Source organism: Schistocerca americana, chromosome 1 (assembly GCF_021461395.2).
Source record: "Schistocerca americana isolate TAMUIC-IGC-003095 chromosome 1, iqSchAmer2.1, whole genome shotgun sequence".
NCBI classification, from domain to species: domain Eukaryota; kingdom Metazoa; phylum Arthropoda; class Insecta; order Orthoptera; family Acrididae; genus Schistocerca; species Schistocerca americana.
The window spans coordinates 429,299,126-429,319,913 of record NC_060119.1 but is presented as its reverse complement, the minus strand read 5'-3'; the positions used below and the strand labels follow the sequence as shown (position 1 = coordinate 429,319,913).

The 20,788-nt window shown below is 47.2% G+C and overlaps 1 protein-coding gene and 1 non-coding gene across 2 annotated transcripts in view; both read left to right on the top strand.

Annotated features, from left to right (window-relative positions):
• The window catches only part of LOC124557856 (exostosin-1), a 296,909-nt gene that overhangs the window by 67,650 nt on the left and 208,471 nt on the right, over positions 1–20,788 (top strand). The gene's annotated exons all lie outside the window — the stretch shown is intronic.
• On the top strand, positions 15,488–15,559 carry Trnap-agg. The gene has a single exon. It is a non-coding gene; the product is annotated as a tRNA-Pro (tRNA).

Sequence of the window (20,788 nt, the reverse complement as noted above, 5' to 3'; positions counted from 1 at the left end):
TTCTTCAATTTCTTCGTCATCTGCAGAGCTAGTTGGCATATAAACTTGTACTACTGTAGTAGGTGTGGGCTTCGTATCTATCTTGGCCACAATAATGCGTTCACTATGCTGTTTGTAGTAGCTTACCCGCATTCCTATTTTCCTATTCATTATTAAACCTACTCCTGCATTACCCCTATTTGATTTTGTGTTTATAACCCTGTAGTCACCTGACCAGAAGTCTTGTTCCTCCTGCCACCGAACTTCACTAATTCCCACTATATCTAACTTCAACCTATCCATTTCCCTTTTTAAATTTTCTAACCTACCTGCCCGATTAAGGGATCTGACATTCCACGCTCCGATCCGTAGAACGCCAGTTTTCTTTCTCCTGATAACGACATCCTCTTGAGTAGTCCCCGCCCGGAGATCCGAATGGGGGACTATTTTACCTCCGGAATATTTTACCCAAGAGGACGCCATCATCATGTAATCATACAGTAAAGCTGCATGCCCTCGGGAAAAATTACGGCTGTAGTTTCCCCTTGCTTTCAGCCGTTCGCAGTACCAGCACAGCAAGGCCGTTTTGGTTATTGTTACAAGGCCAGATCAGTCAATCATCCAGACTGTTGCCCTTGCAACTACTGAAAAGGCTGCTGCCCCTCTTCAGGAACCACACGTTTGTCTGGCCTCTCAACAGATACCCCTCCGTTGTGGTTGCACCTACGGTACGGCTATCTGTATCGCTGAGGCACGCAAGCCTCCCCACCATCGGCAAGGTCCATGGTTCATGGGGAGGGGGCAGCGACATAAATAGTACGTTTTACGTAGTGAAAAGTGAGTTACGAGTGAAGTTCCACAAAAACGTGTATATTGTTTGTGCGTGCGCATTTTCCCAGCAGTTGGGGATGCAAATGAGAGTGGGCGAGGAAACATATTGGGGTTCATATATTAGAAAAGAGAGAGAAATTTGTTTACAAAACGTCACCGTGTTCCGACTAGGCAGTATGTCTCGTGTGCGTTAGGATACTCCTTCATTTGTGTAGTCTTGACGCAAAAAATTTGCTGCGGTATCCAGTATCCTGCCTAACGCAGTGCATAATAAAGCTGCTTGCGGCAATTCAAATTTCTCATCAGACTCCACACTGAGACTTCTTTGGGAAGTATAGTCCACATCGAGAAGCCTCAGCATGGTTCAGTTCTGACCCATCCAAGGAAAGAGACTTTATTTGAATAGAAATCGCCGGCCGGAGTGGCCGTGCTGTTCTGGGCGCTACAGTCTGGAACCGAGCGACCGCAACGGTCGCAGGTTCGAATCCTGCCTCGGGCGTGGACGTGTGTGATGTCCTTAGGTTAGTTAGGTTTAATTAGTTCTAAGTTATAGGCGACTGATGACCTCAGAAGTTAAGTCGCATAGTGCTCAGAGCCATTTGAACCATTTTTTTAATAGAAATCATGTTTCCAATCCCAAATTCATGCTGTATACGTAATCGCCATCTCAACAATATTATTGCTTAATTAATTAAAACGTCGGTAGAATTAATCGTCCAATTTATGCGTTAAAATAAATTTTACCCCGCCATCCGAAACCACGAATGGTTTGCCTTAAGTTGACGACCATTGAGAGCCGGGAGGGGGGGAGAGAGAATAATTTTCGTGTTCATCGATCATTAGTTTTGAAAAGCCCGCGAGATGGCGAAAAGTGGTAACAGTTTGGGGCCGTTATGTTCAAATTTAAGCTGTAGTTCCGCCTTGGCGTAAGAACAACATAGTTTTTCTGTCTGTTGACGTGGCGCCAGGACAGGTTACCCAATTTAAACGCCATGACGCCAATCGTCCCCTAAGTCTACATACGTACTCCTGAAGCCACAGTATGGCGAGTGCCGGAGGCTACCCTGTACCACTACTTGTCATTACCTTTCCTGTTTCACTCGCAATTACAACGAGAGAAAAATTACTGTCTATATATCTCCGGACGATCCGTAATTTCTTCGTCATCATCTCCGTTGTCCTTACGCGAAATATACCTTGGCGGCATTAGAACCATTCTGCAGTCAGCTTCAGACACTGATTCTCTAATTTTCGCAATAGTGCACCGGGAGAAGAACATAGCCTTTCCTTCAGGGATTCCCATTTGAGTTCCCAAATCATTTACGTAATACCTGCGTGTTGTTCGAACCTACCGGTAACACACATGGCAGCCCGCCTCCGAATTGCTTTGGTATCTTCACTTAGTCCGACCTGTTGGGCATCCCAAACATTCGACCACTACTGAAGAATTAGTTGCACTAGTGTTCTCTATACGATCTCCTTTACAAGCACACCGCACTTTCCTAAAATTCTCCCATTAACTAGAGTTGGCCGCTGGCCTTCCCTCCTACGGTACTTTCGTGCTCGTTCAATTTCAAATCGCTTTTCAACGTTACGCCTTGAAGCTCAATTGACATTACTGTATAATAGTACATGATTAATTCTGTATTCTAACATTACGGGTTTATTTTTCCTACTCATATGCATTAATTTACATTACACTGGGAGCAAGCTCCCTACCATTACGTCATCTAGATATTTTATCTCCTCCTACAGTCCGTGAACGCCGCGCGGGATTAGCCGAGCGGTCTCAGGCGCTGCAGTCATGGACTGTGCGGCTGGTCCTGGCGGAGGTTCGAATCCTCCCTCGGGCATGGGTGTGTATGTTTGTCCTTTGGAAAATTTAGCTTAAGTAGTGTGTAAGCTTAGGGGACTGATGACCTTAGCAGTCAAGTCCCATAAGATTTCACACAGCCCGTCAACGACGACATCTTCGCCGGCCGCTGTGGCCGAGTTTTTCTAGGCGCTTCAGTCCGGAACTGCGCGGTCGCAGATTAGAATCCTGCCTCGGGCATGGATGTGTGTGACGTCCTTAGGTTGGTTATTTTTAAGTAGTTCTAAGTCTAGGGGACTGATAACCTCACATGTTAAGTCCCATAGTGCTTGGAGCCATCTTTGAACGACACCTTCCCGTATATCACAGCATGATCGGCAATGGGTCGCAGGTTGCTGCTCAGCTTGTCCGTCAGATCATTCAAGTAAACTGAGAACAAGACCGTGCTGCCACATTTCCTTGGGGCACTCCTGATGATACCTTTACCTCTGATGGACACTCTGTGTCGAGGACACCATACTGGGTTCTATTACTTAAGAAATCTTCGAGCCACTCGTATTTCTGGGAACATATTCCGTATGCTCATACCTTCACAAACTGTCTGCCGTGGGGCATCGTACACTTTCCGAAAATCTAAGTATATGGAATCTGCCTGTTGCTCTTCAACCGCGTGAGAACAAGACAAGCCGAGTTTCGTATGAGCGATGCTTTCTAAATGCGTGCTCATTTGTGGTGCGACGAAGTTTACAAAACCACGAAGAGACGCGCGCCGAGTCCCCTTCTGTTGCAGTTGTTGCTCTGTGGCACGTCGTAGTTGGTTGTAGGGTGGGAGTTACCGCCGTCTTATTGGACATGTGTTGGCTCTGTAAGGGGTGCGCCGTCTTTTGCGTAAAAATAAATGTAGTCGTGCCTCACACAGGTCTAGGTCGGCTAGATATCGATATTCGAGCACCAGAGAGGAACACCAATTGTTAGTAGTGGACTGCAGGCAGTGTGCAGGGGGTAATCACTGAGGGAGCTCTAAGCGAGCAGGACATGGTGTAATGGCGGCCGTCTGTAACACGTACTGTCGACTCCTCGTGTCCCCGACATAACGGATTGGCCACCAGCAATTAACCAATCGTGACAAAAGAGTTTATTTTGAAGTGTTTTTATTAAGTATCTACCTCGTACCGTGATTACGCGTTTCGCGTCAATCGCGCCGGCCGCATGCAATTGGACTGCAGTGAGTACTGTGGTGTGTTTGTGTTAATTAATGCAATAGCTTGCGAATAAATCAAAGAGCGACAATCATTAAATTGTAAGGCGAAGGGAGTAACTGTCTCACATTTGTGTAAAATCAGTGGCCCACCGTAGTGATTATTATTACAAGAGAATCTTATTGATGTGTAATTCATTATTCAGCAGCCGAAACACCGATACTAAACAACTCCCATAACAGTATTAGTCGATCAGCCCCTTGTCCTTAAAACATGGTCAGTGTAACTCATTTGTTAGGCTGCTATAAGGTGATTAAGAAGCTTCCACAACCTTGAACGCAGGCTCATACGGAGACAGTCAGTTTTAGTACGGTTCGTGTTAGAATGCCCGTCGCTACTATAATCGTTCTTATTAAGCGATAACGCCGCTTCCACAGCGTGCAGCCGGCACCGCGATTTCATCAGTGCTGATGTGGTAAGCATTGTCGTGCTACGTCTGTTTCTGCGTTAGTATCCGTAACTTACCGTGGCTAACGATTTTATTTCGTGAATTTTGCTTCCGAGGTGACATCTAAATTCTCCACATATCACTCGCTAGGGTCTGGATATATTGCCATTTGTCTGTTGTATTATTTTCTTGGCTGCGTGCCAAGTAAACCAGAGTCGTGGCCGAGCGGTTCTAGGCGCTTTAGTCCAGAATCGCGGTGGTGCTACGGTCGCAGGTTCGAATACTGCCTCGGGCATGGATGTGTGTGATGTCCTTAGGTTAGTTAGGTTTAAGTAGCTCGAAGTGACTGATGACCTTAGAAGTTAAGTCCCATAGTACTCAGAGCCATTTGAACCATTTTTTGCGCTTAATTTTACCTGCTAATAGGGAAACACAGCTGATTTTTTAAAGTAATTAATTATCTACGGTCTAAGCGCCACATCAGCACTGTAACTACAACAAGATTATACACTTTTGTGCGTCAGGCATAATAACATTATTCACCAATCTTCGCACATGTAAAAGGGTTGGACGTAAATATAAAACCACCGCGAGAAATGCAAAGCTTGAATGTGAATTCAGATGCTGACTAAGCCTGCTGGTTTCGCTGTTGTGTATGCCCACAGACCGCACCTTTGCAGTGTCTTCAATACGTTGCAAACCTCAGTCGTGGTCAAAACAATGACTGTATAGTTGTGAGTGCATTATGTCGGCGGCTAAGTGAAGCCAAACGTGGGAAAGTTGTTGATGCTCGTACGGTGGATGGTTCCCTAAAGTAGGTAGCCGGAGTGTTTGATGTTTCAAGAGGAAATATTACGAAGATTCATGCTGCATACAGGGAGAGGGGAAAAACGTCACAACGCAGACGGAAGTTTGTGTTGAGTGACCGTGGCGGACGGTCACTGTACAAGTTTATGACGAAAAGTAAGACGATGATAGCTGCAAAAGTCCCTGCAGAGCTGAATGTCGCACTCGCGAACCATGTCAGCACGAAAACAACACGAAGGGAGCTGCATAAGCAGGGAACTGCAGGGCGAGCTAGAATTCCCGAACCACACATCAGTGACGCAAATGCCCGGAACACGAAAACTTGATGCCGAAGCCATCGTGGACTATGGATCAGTGGAAGAAAGTAATTTGGTTGGATGAGTGTCGTTTCACAATGTTTCCGACTTCAGGCCGAGTTTTATGTCCCAAGAGTGAAACATGGTGGGGGTCCGGCGATGACGTGGACGACCTTAACATGGCGTCATGGGTGTCAATCACAGGGTTCAGTATTTTCCACGACGTGGGTGCTCCTCTTCACACAGGATGAGTGGTCATGTCCCCCCCACCCCCCTCCCTTTCCTGGTCGCCACAGCCGTCAGATCTCAATACTACTGAGTCTATGTGGTCTGCTTTGGAGAGAAGGGTTCGTCATCGCGGTACACACCCATACTCGTAACCTGACCTTGCCACTATTACGCAGAAAGAATGGTACGAGATTCCCTCAAAAGTCATAGAGGACCTGCATTAATTCATTCCGAGACGACTGGAAGTTATTTAAAATGTCACCGGTTTTCCTGCACCACATTAGGAACGATAATGTGTTGTATTTTTGGTGTTTCCGTATTTTTGTCCAGTCCCTGTATCTAATCTTCCGGACGGGAACCCACACTCGTGTTGGACGTAGCGATGCAGTAGCAGCAGCAGCAGCAGCAGCACGCTCCCGAACCAGCGGCAGGGGGCGCTTCCGAAGGCTACGATAAAGCCCGCGAGCCCGCGGCGCGTGCCTCGCATACAGATTAAATCTCCATGAGCGCAACATATTGGCTCATGTTAAAAGCGTTATATGTCGCTGTGTTGTGATGGCTTCCAATATCGGCCTCGGACACCAAAAAAGGGGCAGGGGAAAAAAGTAGATCCCATCAGACAGTTAATTAACAAATTATTGCTTGGAGAACGTGTATTAATGATGATTAGATTTTATTAGTGGACGTCATTTGCACTCTCGCTCTTTTTGTCAGTCCTTGGCTGGCAATTGTATCGGCTTTGATGCGGCGGTATTTCCGCGGAATGAGATTCAGTCCGGTCCGGTGCGGCGTGGCCTGCGAGTAATTCGAGCGTCGCCTCGCATCGGATTTGTGGGGGCGGGGGATGCTCAGGGCTTGGGTTCGGCCTAAGGGGGGTGGGGTTGCGCTTTTAAGGGGGAGGGGGGCAGAGGGAGAGGAGGGGACAGGCGGCGGAATGAATCGCGCGACGCTCTCTTTATTAGTCCGCGTCAGGCGGGCCATTTTTTCTGCAAATATGCGTTCTATACTTTGAAATTCTACCGCAGGCGTATTAAAAAATAGGAAAAAAAGCGGAAAGCCGGACGGTAGGCTCAGCCTTGACAAAAACCCGCGTTTGAATAAATATTCGATGTAAACGGGACAATCGCGTGTTACGGAATTAGTAAGTGAACATCTAGAGTTCCGCCATCGCAGTACACACATGTTTGGTGCCAAATTGTGAGTTGTACAGAAGCCACGCGTGTGCCGTAGTGTGTGCAGTAGCAGCAGGCTTCCTTTATTAAAGTTATTGCGGTACGCTACAAATTGTTTACTGTATCAGAACTCTCCGTACAACATGAAACTTTACTTTGTATCTCACCAGTACGAGCGGCCATTCAGTTCCTTCTTTTCTTTCTCCCTGGCGAATGTCCCATTGCCATGGAGTTAGTTTTGTAAGGTGATGTCTGCTATTCTATACGCCTGTCCTGACGCAGTTGTCACTTAACATTAAACTGAAAGTCCTGTACATTACCTGTCTGTGGATCGTGTAAGCTTTGTTCTTTGTCTTACTGGAAGTTAGATGTTCGTGTGTCTTGCTTTCTGACGCAGAGATTGGGAATCGGCCGGGCATTTGCCTTTATGACTACGCCTAAAACCACCCTCAGGTGTGCCTCACCTGCTTGACACGTAAACCAGCGCGTTGCTTGTTAAGTAGTACGATCTGGTCCCCTGAGCAGCTAACTACAGGGTGAAAAGTATTTAAACCGACAAACTCTGGGAGGTTGTAGGAGACATCAAAACAAATATTTTTCCCTAATGTCATTTTTTTCCTATGCGGAGTATTTAAACCGGTAAAAGAAGATTTATCTGGCGGCAAATTAATTAAACCAACCAACAATTTTCCATTTTTTTTATATCCAAGAGACAACACATTAACACAACCCAATTTCAATTACAGTAGATTTTCAAAAATCCCTCCATTGACACGTAAACAAAGGTTAAACCGTCGGATCATGTTCTGTCTGACACGGGCAAAAACCCTAGGAGTATCCTGAATTGTTCCTGCTGCTGCTACTATCCGGGCAACCAGATCCTCTTCTGATGCAGCAGGAGTTGCCTAAACAAGGTTGTGCATCTTTCCTCATGCAAAAAAGTCCAGAGGGGACATATCTGGGGATCGAGCAGGCCATGGTACAGGACCACCTCTGCCAATCCACGTTTCTGGGAACCGTCGGTCCAGGAATCGACGCACACGACGACTGAAATGCGCCGGCGCCCCGTCATGTTGGAACCTCATGTGTTGTCTTGTAGCGAGCAGGAAGTCTTCCAGCAACTTCCTCATATTGCAGCGTTCTTGCTGTGCGACGGCGTCCCTATCCAGGTAATCAGCTAAATGACCAGGTCTCACGCAGTAAAGGTCGTATGATGCGGGATACGGCGATTAGGATATTGTTGTTGATAAACCCGCTGTACAGCTCGTCCGTTGTGGTTTGCTACGTAGTACTCACCAACCATATCAGTGTACTTACTCCAGGTGTGTCGATCCATTAGCAAACAGACAATGCACTACTACACTGGTGGACAGCAGTTGCCTACAACTGAAGAGCGTAATACGCCCTCTAACAACTGTAATACGGCCTCTAACAACTGAAGAGCGTAATATGACCTCCACTGGTTTAAATAATCCTCATAGGAAAAAATGACATTAGGGAAAAATATTTGTTTTGATGTCCCCTACAACCTCCCAGAGTTTGTCGGTTTAAATACTTTTCACCCTGTACATATGCTAGTTTCAGCAGTACTTACGATGACTGCTGAAGTAACGTCAGCACCGCAAACGACACTGAGCGCTGCAATCCTACAGTTTCTAAACTGAAGAGCAGCAGCATTAGTGCTGGGGTGACAGTTTCCGGAAGAAAGCTACAACTGCCGTATAGGCACACCAAAACTCTGTTTCTTGTCCAGCAGCGTAGTACAGCGTTCGTAATTTAATGTAGATTCGGCTCGGGTGTGTTTCTTGAGTTTCTCAAACCTCCGACGGTGGCAGCCGCGCGAAACGTGACAAGGCGCCTCAGACCGCGCGGCTACCCCGCGCGGCAGAACGTGAGGTTCGGAGGCATGTCTGCCTGTAAAGTAGGATAGGTGATGATCTCTGGCGGAAGATCACAGTGCTGGTGCATGCACGAGTGTCTCGGAGCACACCGTTCATCGTGCATTGTTGAACATGAAGCTCAGCAGCAGACCATCCCTACGTGTTCACATGTTGACACAACCACCTCGTCAATTATGATTGCAGTGGGCACGGGACCAACGCGATTCGACCGTCGGTCAATGGAAACGTGTTGGATCTTCGGACGAATCACATTTTGCTACACTAGGTCGATGTTATCTCCATACATGCCGTCATCGAGGTGAACTGGGTCTCGCAACATGCAGCGCGCCATAACAACGGACGGAGGCAAGAGTGGCAACACGACTGCCACCGCCCGTCAGCCTGCTGCGCCAAGGCGAGACGCTGCACCTGCAGCGAATGAAGACATCCTGGCAGCAGCCGTCTCTGCACTGTCTGTGGCGATCGACAAGGTGGCAAGCCTTGCCGACACGCTGCAGCGTGTTGCAGAGGCCATGCTGACGGCCACACAAGCGGCCGCTAAGCAGCAGCCGCAGTGAGGCGCTCCCTGCACCGTCCGCGCCGGGAGGAGTGCAGTCGGCCCGCCATGGGCCAACACCGAAGCCTACAAACCTGAGAAGGGCAACAAGAAGACACCAACAAAAAGTGAAGAACCAAATACAATTCGTCGAAGAGATGATATGGAGGCAATGCAGGGGTATCCGACCAACCAGGGTAAGAGGGCGTACCCTGAAGAAGATGCTCTAGCGGCGAGGATGCAAGTTGGTGGGAGCAGTTTTATGTCATGGGAGACATTCTCCTGCGCTTGCATGGGTCCTGATGTAATAATCGAAGACACGCTGACAGCTGCGAACCACCTGCATCGCTTCATGATTGTTGTCTTCTCCTATGGGGAAGTCATGTTCCAGCAGTATTATTGTCAGTGTGTCGGAGCCAGAACCGTGCTACAGTGGATTGACGAGCACTATAGTGAAGTCACGTTGATGTCTCGGCGACCAAATTCGACTGTTGTAGACCCTATCGGACCCATCTGGGTTTCTATCGGGTGCCTTCTACGCGCACACAAATCAGCGGCCCGTTATTACATAACTTGTGCGTAGATGTCTAATACCACATATCTCCACAAACCTACAAAAAAAAAAAAAAATGGCGGATCCCTGATACGCAGAATCAGCGAAGTATTTCGTTCCAAAGGCGGACAAACAAGCTGTTAAGTAAGTGGTCATAATGTTTTGGCTTATCAGTGTATTTTCAGTATTAACAAATTCTCTTTTTCAGAAAGGCTTTTCTTCCTATTACCACTTTGTATTTTATATCATCTCTACTTCAGCCATTGTTTGTTACTTTGCTGCCCCAATAGCGAAACTCTCCTACTACATCTAGTGTCTTTTTCCCTAATCTATCATCATCCGATTTGATTCGACTGCATTCCATTATCCTTGTTTGGCGCTTTCAGTTTGCTTCTTTTCCACTTCAAAATTACGAAAATTTACTAAAAAGCCGTTAATGTGAACTCTTACGAATAGTATCACGAATCGTTGCAAAAATGGAACTAATCTCTCCGCACTCACATCAGATTACAATTCAATTTTATAATCGACCTGAATATTTCGTAAAAACGGAGGTATGTCTCACTAAATGATATTGGAAACATACAGTCACTCACGCCATCTTCTGCACATGCGAATCGTATGTGAGAGTCAAAAACTGGACGATTGTGAATACTGCCGACACGGCCCGAGTCGAACACCAATTACACGAGTAAGAGAAAACATGGCGCCTGACAGAATATTCGATACTCTGCGTCACTAACGATATTCTCAACGTTACCGTTAGCCTGAATCAACTGAGAATAACGAATTGAAGGAATAGATAAACTACCGGCTGGGCCGGAGACTGACACGGACAGGGTGCCGGAAAGAAAACGTGCCAGTAGCGAGATGTTTCAGGTAATAAAGACACGTTACTTAGGCTCATGAAACATTCGTTACTGAGTAACGAAGACATAAGATATGCAACAGCTCTAGTAGGCTGTGATTCTCCTGTGAACAACGACAGAGATGTAGTCAGGAAAGCGGCTGACAGATTACTTAGTTCATACCTCAGGCCAGCAGAGTACAGGGGACTGTACATCTGCTGCGACCGCTGCGTTACCAGAAGAGCATTTACAGCACGGGACAGCGTCGGCCACAGATCTATTCGCGGCGGCGATTTCGCCATCCGGCTGTAATTCTCGGCGAATACTGCTCGCGCTTCCTGCCCTGAGCTGTAGCGATCGCTCCAGGAAATGAGTTGGGAACTAGTTCGGCAGGGACGCGCGCTGGTCACACACACACACACACACACACACACACACACACACACACACACACACACACACACACACAGAGAGAGAGAGAGAGAGAGAGAGAGAGAGAGAGAGAGAGAGAGAGAGGGAGAGAGAGAGAGGGGGAGAGAGAGAGAGAGAGAGAGAGAGAGAGAGAGAGAGACGTGAAGAAGGTCTGTTGAATTTTGTGATCATTATCTTGTAAGAGGCGGGAACGAGAAGGAAGAGGGTGTACAGCCGGCCGCGGTGGACGAGCGGTTCTAGGCGATTCAGTCCGGAACCGCGTGACTGCTACGGTCGCAGGTTCGAATCCTGCCTCGGGCGTCAATGTGTATGATGTCCTTAGGTTAGTTAGGTTTAAGTAGTTCTAAGTTCTAGGGGACTGATGACCACAGATGTTACGTCCCATAGTGCTCAGAGCCATTTGAACCATTTGAGGGTGTACATAGTAAGGAATTGATAGTGTGTTTTGACTGTCGGCGTTAGCAAAGACGTCGTTAATACGTGTGCAAGCCGGCCGAAGTGGCCGTGCGGTTAAAGGCGCTGCAGTCTGGAACTGCAAGACCGCTACGGTCGCAGGTTCGAATCCTGCCTCGGGCATGGATGTTTGTGATGTCCTTAGGTTAGTTAGGTTTAACTACACTCCTGGAAATTGAAATAAGAACACCGTGAATTCATTGTCCCAGGAAGAGGAAACTTTATTGACACATTCCTGGGGTCAGATACATCACATGATCACACTGACAGAACCACAGGCACATAGACACAGGCAACAGAGTATGCACAATGTCGGCACTAGTACAGTGTATATCCACCTTTCGCAGCAATGCAGGCTGCTATTCTCCCATGGAGACGATCGTAGAGATGCTGGATCTAGTCCTGTGGAACGGCTTGCCATGCCATTTCCACCTGGCGCCTCAGTTGGACCAGCGTTCGTGCTGGACGTGCAGACCGCGTGAGACGACGCTTCATCCAGTCCCAAACATGCTCAATGGGGGACAGATCCGCAGATCCTGCTGGCCAGGGTAGTTGACTTACACCTTCTAGAGCACGTTGGGTGGCACGGGATACATGCGCACGTGCATTGTCCTGTTGGAACAGCAAGTTCCCTTGCCGGTCTAGGAATGGTAGAACGATGGGTTCGATGACGGTTTGGATGTACCGTGCACTATTCAGTGTCCCCTCGACGATCACCAGTGGTGTACGGCCAGTGTAGGAGATCGCTCCCCACACCATGATGCCGGGTGTTGGCCCTGTGTGCCTCGGTCGTATGCAGTCCTGATTGTGGCGCTCACCTGCACGGCGCCAAACACGTATACGACCATCATTGGCACCAAGGCAGAAGCGACTCTCATCGCTGAAGACGACACGTCTCCATTCGTCCCTCCATTCACGCCTGTCGCGACACCACTGGAGGCGGGCTGCACGATGTTGGGGCGTGAGCGGAAGACGGCCTAACGGTGTGCGGGACCGTAGCCCAGCTTCATGGAGGCGGTTGCTAATGGTCCTCGCCGATACCCCAGGAGCAACAGTGTCCCTAATTTGCTGGGAAGTGGCGGTGCGGTCCCCTACGGCACTGCGTAGGATCCTACGGTCTTGGCGTGCATCCGTGCGTCGCTGCGGTCCGGTCCCAGGTCGACGGGCACGTGCACCTTCCGCCGACCACTGGCGACAACATCGATGTACTGTGGAGACCTCACGCCCCACGTGTTGAGCAATTCGGCGGTACGTCCACCCGGCCTCCCGCATGCCCACTATACGCCCTCGCTCAAAGCCCGTCAACTGCACATACGGTTCACGTCCACGCTGTCGCGGCATGCTACCAGTGTTAAAGACTGCGATGGAGCTCCGTATGCCACGGCAAACTGGCTGACACTGAATGCGGCGGTGCACAAATGCTGCGCAGCTAGCGCCATTCGACGGCCAACACCGCGGTTCCTGGTGTGTCCGCTGTGCCATGCGTGTGATCATTGCTTGTACAGCCCTCTCGCAGTGTCCGGAGCAAGTATGGTGGGTCTGACACACCGGTGTCAATGTGTTCTTTTTTCCATTTCCAGGAGTGTAGTTCTAAGTTCTAGGGGAGTAATGACCTCAGCAGTTGAGTCCCATAGTGCTCAGAGCAAATACGTGTGCAAGGATGTTTTTGTAACGGTAATAACACTGCTATATTAGCCGAGGCTCCTAAGATCATCTCAAATAACTTTTCAGACACTAAATACATTATTATGATAATAATTATTATTGTAGTAGTAGTAGTAGTAGTAGTAGAAAAAGAAGAAGATCATATAACTTTCCAGGACGATTCACGCTCACAGTAACAAGGGAGAGGCACCCGTTCCATCCAGCACATACAAAGAAACCAGACAGTTAAATTCAGATCTCAGTTTCTGACAAGTGATAAGGTTACAAATTCATCACCAGAATCACAAATCGATTACATGTATATTAGACATGTACAAGCGTCACTCCAAATTACATGTATAATTTTGTTGAAATACGCAGTCTATCTTTGATACCTTTGATATTTTTATTGTATTTTTGTACATTCGTGTCATTCTTCCACGTAATCTACGTCCCTTTCAAATGGCCGTACGTCAATCTTGAACTAAATGCGTACTTACTCGGTCGAAGTCAGGGCAGCACGTTTGGGCCAAAATCCGGCAGCTTTCACAAGGGAGTCACCGTCTTCAAATCTCGATCGGCGAACGAATTCATTCAGTTTACCGAAGTAGTTGTGAACAGACGGCGCCAGACCATGGTTGGAGAGTGGTTGTTTCAGCGTTTTCTATCCAAGCTTCGTGATCTCGTTGGTGGTTTTCTCATTGACATGCGGCCAGGCGTTATAATGCAACAGCAAGTACGTCGCGATTTGTTACCAATGATGTCGAACGCGAGGCATTCGAGCATGAACTTTTTTAAGGGTTGCCACATACGCGACAGAACTGATAGTGGTTCTGTGTGGCACGGTGTCCACAAGCTACTGTCCTTGAGAATCAAAAACCACAGCAGCCATCACTTTGCCTACTGAAGGCGCAGTTTCGAATTTCTGTTTCTTCGGCTAGATTTAACGATGCGGTTCCATCGATTGCAGCTTTGTCTCCAGATCAAAACGATGCAAACAGATGAAAAAGGGAAGATTAGAGTTTAACGTCCCGTCGACAGCGCGGTCATTAGAGACGGAGCACAAGCTCGGATTACGAAAGGATCGGGAAGGAAATCGACCGCGTCCTTTTAAAGGAACCAACCTGGCATTTGCCTGCAGAGATTTAGGGAAAGCACGGCAAACGTAAACCTGGTTGATCAGACGGTGATTTGAATCGTCGTCATCACTAATAAGAGTCCAGTGTGCTAACCACTGCGCCGTCTGGCTCTTTGCACCCAGATTTATCTCCCGTCACAATTCTTGCAACGCAGTTATCTCCTGAATTCGTCTACTGTTCCAAAAATTCACTCCACAATGTCTTCCTTGTTTCTTTATGGACATCCATCAACATTCTTGGAACAGACCTGGCACACACCTTTTCCAACTTCAGCTCCATACAGACGCTTCTCGTACTCACACTCGCATTGACGGTTGGTTCGCTGTTGTGCTTTGTCAGCCAGTTGTGAAAGCGCTGTACATTGTCAGGATTCAGGAGTCTGCGCGGTGCTCGGTCTGCTGCTACCCGGTAGGTCCCGGACACGGGTGCGCCCACTTTCACTAGTTAATATGTTCACCCAACATGCAACTGTGCTGCGATCAACAGCGTCATTCCCTATACACCGTCTTCAGTATGTGGTGAATGTTAGCATATATCAAGAGTTGCAGGCATCTTGACGAAGTGCTACGACAGCGTGACTTCCGGAAACATTTTAATCACATTTGAATAGCGGCGGGACCTCCGTGGTAGGCAAAGACGTAGAATAAAAGATTTCTTGTAAAAAAACGTTACGAATTTCTTTTACAGTGATTGTCGTACATCAACTTAATATGCAAATCTAGTCCTGCAAATCAATTATACGCGAAGTTCTGAAACTACCAGTGTGTTGTGGAAGGTGTTGGCTACGAGACAGTGATGTATATAGACTGAAGCGGTGAGTGAAAATTTGCACCATGGCTTGTTTACTAGGCCGATGCGTTAGCCACTAAGCCACACTGACACAGCGGTTCACACAGCTGCGCAGATTAATCTGGCACGCCTCTCTCCTCGATCCAAATTCTCACTGCCACCCCAGTCTACTTTAAATATCCCATTTCACGCGGAAAGAATTGCCGAGGCTCTCCATGTTCTGGAATAGCACCTTGGCATCGAACATAAATGGGGGATCCAACCTGAAACCCAGGAGCAGGTACTTACAGAAATGAAATGACACAATTTCAGAGAGTTTATTGGTAAGGGGGAATTTAAAGTAGACTGGGACAGTAGTGAGAATTTGGATCGAGGAGGGAGGCATGGTAGGGTAACCTGTGCAGTTGTGTGAAACGTTTTGCCAACGTGGCGTAGTGGTTAACGCACCTGCCTAGGAAGCAAGAGGCCCGGGTTCGATTCCCGGCCTTGGTACAAATTTTCACTCACCGCTTTAGTCTATATAGATAAAATATCTGTACGAGATTAGTAAAGTGTCTGAAATTGTGTAATTTCATTTGTAAAGGCATATACGTTCAAATTTTGTTTGTCGCCTACGTGGGTTCAGAGGAAGACCTTATCTACGTGTCTTTACGTTAGCCCCGTGTGAAGAGGGCAGCCCTAAGCTTGTCCCCGTCATAAAGGCGTAACAGGAGTAGGTAATTGCAGCTAGCCTCTAGAATGAACATCATGGACTGTGTTTTTAGCTGCGGCCACGCACTACCCAGGTTATAAGACTGCTGGAGACACTGCCCACCATTTCACTCACATGGCTTATACTAACTCAGTTCATTCACTCCTTTCCTCTCATTCGTCTAATTCGTTTCTCGTCAATATGTACATTTGCGCAGCAGTCTGCGCCGTGCTAGCCAACAATATGCTCTGCCCTCCGTTACCATGGAGAAGTCCAGGCTTACTACTTAGAGAATATGGCCTCAACACGCGATGGAACGGAGACCACACACGTCTGGGTTCGAAGCTGTGACTCGCCGCCCACCTACGTGCTGTCGTTGCGTTGACAAGCATTACGGTCCATGTTGCCCCTTGTAATGAATGCCTACTACTGTCACGGCTCATTGACAACGCCCATTCTTTATTTGTAGAGGTTTTCCGCGAGTGCGAAGTCGAATAGTACTTTTATTTTCTTACGCAAGCATGATGGTTAATAGGTTTTGCGCCATCTCGTCGTTCCATTTCTAACATTCTATGGTTTGTAGCAAGTGAACTTCATGATACTTTTTCTGTTCTAATAATTCCCCTTGTGTACGAGGGCTGTTTCTACTAATAATCCGGTAGTGTGGATTAGTGCCTCTCAAAATGGAAAGATGCCTCAACTTACATTCGAATTGAAGAATATCCTCAAATTAAGTTAAAATTCTACAAAATGTTTCTTGTCTGTAAGTGTTGCACCTGTCCCGGTATATTCACGCTGCAAGTTTCGGCAGAAACACTACTGTAAGACGACAAATTCGACCATGCTACGAAGCCGTGTCAGGAAAATTTCTCTCGAGTTAAGAAACTGATTGTCTGCAAGAAGAAAACTCTTACGACCGGGACACAGGGCACATAGAAAGGACAAGCTGCCAATCAGAGAGGTTACACTATGTGCTTTATTAGGAATGGTGTAATAAAAACACTGTAATAGCTACATGGGCTGCCATTGGGTTAGTCGTTGAAAAACACAAAAGCAACTTCCGAATATAATATACACTGTCACTGTCTCATAATTGATTACACTTCTTAATTATGTGTCCATAATGAAGCACAAATCACGGTGGGACGTAATCTATTCTCTATTTGCGGGCAGTTCGCAAACTGTACTCCTGTCTAGCATTAACAATAAGAAAAGTTTATGATAGTTTAATGCTAAGTCTCAGAGGCCCCCTGTCAGTGATACGAAGGCTTCGAGTTGACTGACTGGTAGCTCAGGAGGATGGTGCTGACGAAGGTGAGGAACAAATCCGAGACCGGAGTTCTCAGGGGCCAAAGGTCGATGAGGCAAAGGCTCGTAGTAAACCAGGTAGACGCTCCGGAGGATGGCGCAGAGGAAGTGGCCCTGGATTGGTGGCTGGACAGCATCTTCGTTCGACTACTGAGGCCGACAGGTTTGGTGGCTTGGACGAAACTGGCTGCCTGTGGCCGTCGGCATAAATATTGTAGTAGCAGCGGAGAAATACAGGATGGCCTATTTGAGGACATGTGACCTGTCGGACGCAAGTAGTGCGGTGGTTGTCGCGCCTTCTACTGCCGACGAAGCGGCCTATTGGCGACGCGGACGCCACTGGTCGCAGCAGTGGCAGCTATAGTTTCCTATGACAACAACACGTTGCTTTTATTGTTGTTGCCCCGGATTGTTGAGCTGCGTTCTCAATGACAGGTCGCTGAGTCGCTCGAGTTGTCACTGTTGCCATCCGGACTGTTGTGGTTCGTTCTTCGTTCTTCGATAACGCGACGCCGGAAGGCACCCAAGTCGGCAACCCGCAGGAACGGTCTGTATTGCTGGCGGACTACGTATCCGTATACAGAAGGGAGGAAGCGACAGTTCGGGACTTACTACAGCCAAGTTTTACTTTGCTTACGTTTGGGCCGTACTGGAAAGTGCGATTTACTACAAAAGGTATTTTCCGAGTTTAGCTTTTCTTTGTGTCTATATTACTTTAATTCTCTCAGAATGGACTCTCTTTCCACTCGTCAAATCAAGTTTTTTGGTTTTCTTGCGTCTTTCTGCCAGCTGTCCAGTTCTGAATTTTCTGCCTAACAGTTTTACTTTCTGCTCTGTCTTGTGCTATTGCTGTTGTTTCTAGTTTTCTTTTACTGCTCTGATGCATTTCATTGTTTGTATTTCATCTTTATTGTGACATTCATGTAACTGCCGGCCGGGGTGGCCTAGCGGTTCTAGGCGCTACAGTCTGGAACCGCGCGACCGCTACGGTCGCAGGTTCGAATCCTGCCTCGGGCATGGATGTGTGTGATGTCCTTAGGTTAGTTAGGTTTAAGTAGTTCTAAGTTCTAGAGGACTGATGACCTCAGATGTTAAGTCCCACAGTGCTCAGAGCCATTTGAACCATTTTTTTGTGTGCATTTAAATTCCTAGTACACGAAAGACACGCTTCACAAAACAAAGTGGTATCGCGAGGAATGTTACCCGCTGTCCTAATTTAGGATTTCCATGAGTTCCCGGAATCACTTTAGACAGTTCCTGGGGTTCCTTATGAGTGGACGCGTTCAATTGCCTTCCTCAATCCGAGCTTAAGATCCGACTCTAAAGACTTCGTGATAGACGTGTCGTAAAGCTTTACTGTTTCTTTCTTACGACATGAGGTTATCGTCAGATGCTGTGTAATGCAACGTGCCATCCCTACTTGTTTTGGCAGATGTACATGAGACGTCCGTCTGCGCATCTTAATGAATAGAGCAGAATCTTATGGTGATCCAGCAGCCTGTACACGGGGATTCGCGAGGTGGTAAAAGCAAACTCGGCAGTAGGCGGGCGGTTGGCTGCTAGCTGCGGGGTTTTGCAGCCGCTTGGGGCCTGGCCTGGTCATTTCACGACGCCATGCATATTTATATCCACCCCCGCGTCAAAGGGAGTTTCATTGCCTCTTAAGAAGTTCCGCAGAATTTATGTAATTCGTATTCATTACAGTCTTTAGGGCCTTGTCATTTGCATAGCCATTAAATTTCACAGTGTCTCCGGTAGGCCAGTAACCTTTAATTGTATTTGTCCGCTGCAAATGGAGATAACTGCTGGTTTCTCCGGTCGCCGTGTTCCCATCTCGTTTTAAACGCTGGCGCCCATGTTTGAGATTACTATATTCGTTTCGAAGCCTGCCACAGCACCAACTGGGCAGACAGCGATGAGTAACTCAGTCGGCGTTTCCGCCGTTCAGTAGCAGCGGCCTCCACTTCAATTCTCACTCAAGTTAAAAGATTGTGTATGTCGCACGTGGACGGTGATAAACTGCAGGATGTTGCATAAAGATTTCGTCCGATTTTAGAAGACCATATCTTTTACACGATAGAGTAGAGAAATATGAAAAAGAAAAGTTTACCTTGGAACCGTTTGTAATGTGGTTGGCGGCAGACGTGCACTGGTACAGCGAGTTCAAACGCTCGTTCTTAACATTACCCAGTGTGCGTCGAATGGAGATAGAGATAACACACCAACAAAAGAAGTTTTCAGTTCTCCGTCCCAACAGCTGCAATTCAGTTACAACTGTGCGGTGTGATTTTAGTTGCAGCGTAAGGGCATACTGATCTATGTGAGCACCACCTTTGGCCTCAAGGTTGCCTGATCTTACGCCATCTGATTTTTAATTTTTTTACTACCCGAGACTCCGTCTTGTGCTTCTCTCTTTCCAACAACTTTAGGTGAACTAAGATGGCACATGACAGCAGGGAAATCAACTACTCCAGGCGGGTCCGTAAAGGTATGGCACAAGCTGGACTACCGTCTGAATGTTCGTTATACGTCCGGCGTAAGGCACGGTGTATATTTGTGTAACGTAAGCTATAACTTTATCCTAAATGTCACAGTAAAAAGATGCCACAAGGTTATGTGCAAATATGTGAAAGATGTACACTTTGAAAAATCGGATGGTTCTGTTGCAAATAAAATTTTGTAGTTGTGTGCAAAGTTGAAATTTACCTCAAGTTTTATCGTCATTCGTGTATTTATAAGATATAGTCTCCTGAAATGGGATAAATCATTTTGAAACACCCCGTATTTTAACCCGAACGCAACTACGAAGCTGCTGCACTGAGATAACACTCGGTGTTTGCCCAGCAATGCAGCCGGCTTAACTGTAGATGTGGCAATTCGTGCTTATAAAGTACAAGGAGTCCCCAGGCACCTATTGCTGTTAGCACTAAATCCGCCACCCGTGTGATTTATAGCATGTAGAACGTGCTTTCGCTACTGTTAAGGCATTTAATGTTCGAAGGAAGTTTTGCACTGTGGAACGAACATGCTAGAGGCGGAATTTGTTTCTCTTCTTCTTGATCAGTAGTGAATAGTTCTAAAAAAAAATGGTTCAAATGGCTCTGAGCACTATGGGACTTAGCATCTGTGGTCATCAGTCCCCTAGAACTTAGAACTTCTTAAACCTAACTAACCTAAGGACATCACACACATCCATGCCCGAGGCAGGATTCGAACCTGCGACCGTAGCGGTCACGTGGTTCCAATCTGAAGCGCCTAGAACCGCACGACCACACCGGCCGGCGATAGTTCTAGCCGGTTGAATGTGGAGAACTTAATTTCCTAGTAACAGTTACGTCCTGTTTTCTGTTTTGTAGCACGGTAAATCTAGATGTATTAAATTTAATCTCGTGGTTCTAGGCGCGCAGTCCGGAACCGTGCGACTGCTACGGTCGCAGGTTCGAATCCTGCCTCGGGCATGGATGTATGTGATGTCCTTAGGTTAGTTAGGTTTAAGTAGTTCTAAGTTCTAGGGGACTGATGACCACAGCAGTTGAGTCCCATAGTGCTCAGAGCCATTTGAACCATTAAATTTAATTTGGTGTTGCATATGTATAAATTATCAACTCCACTGCTATACCAAGATGTGAATCGGTCGAAGGACCATAATGTGCAGGCTGCAAATAAATGCCACCAAGGCAAAGGCCGCAGCACATTGCAAAACACGATATCATCTGTCAGTA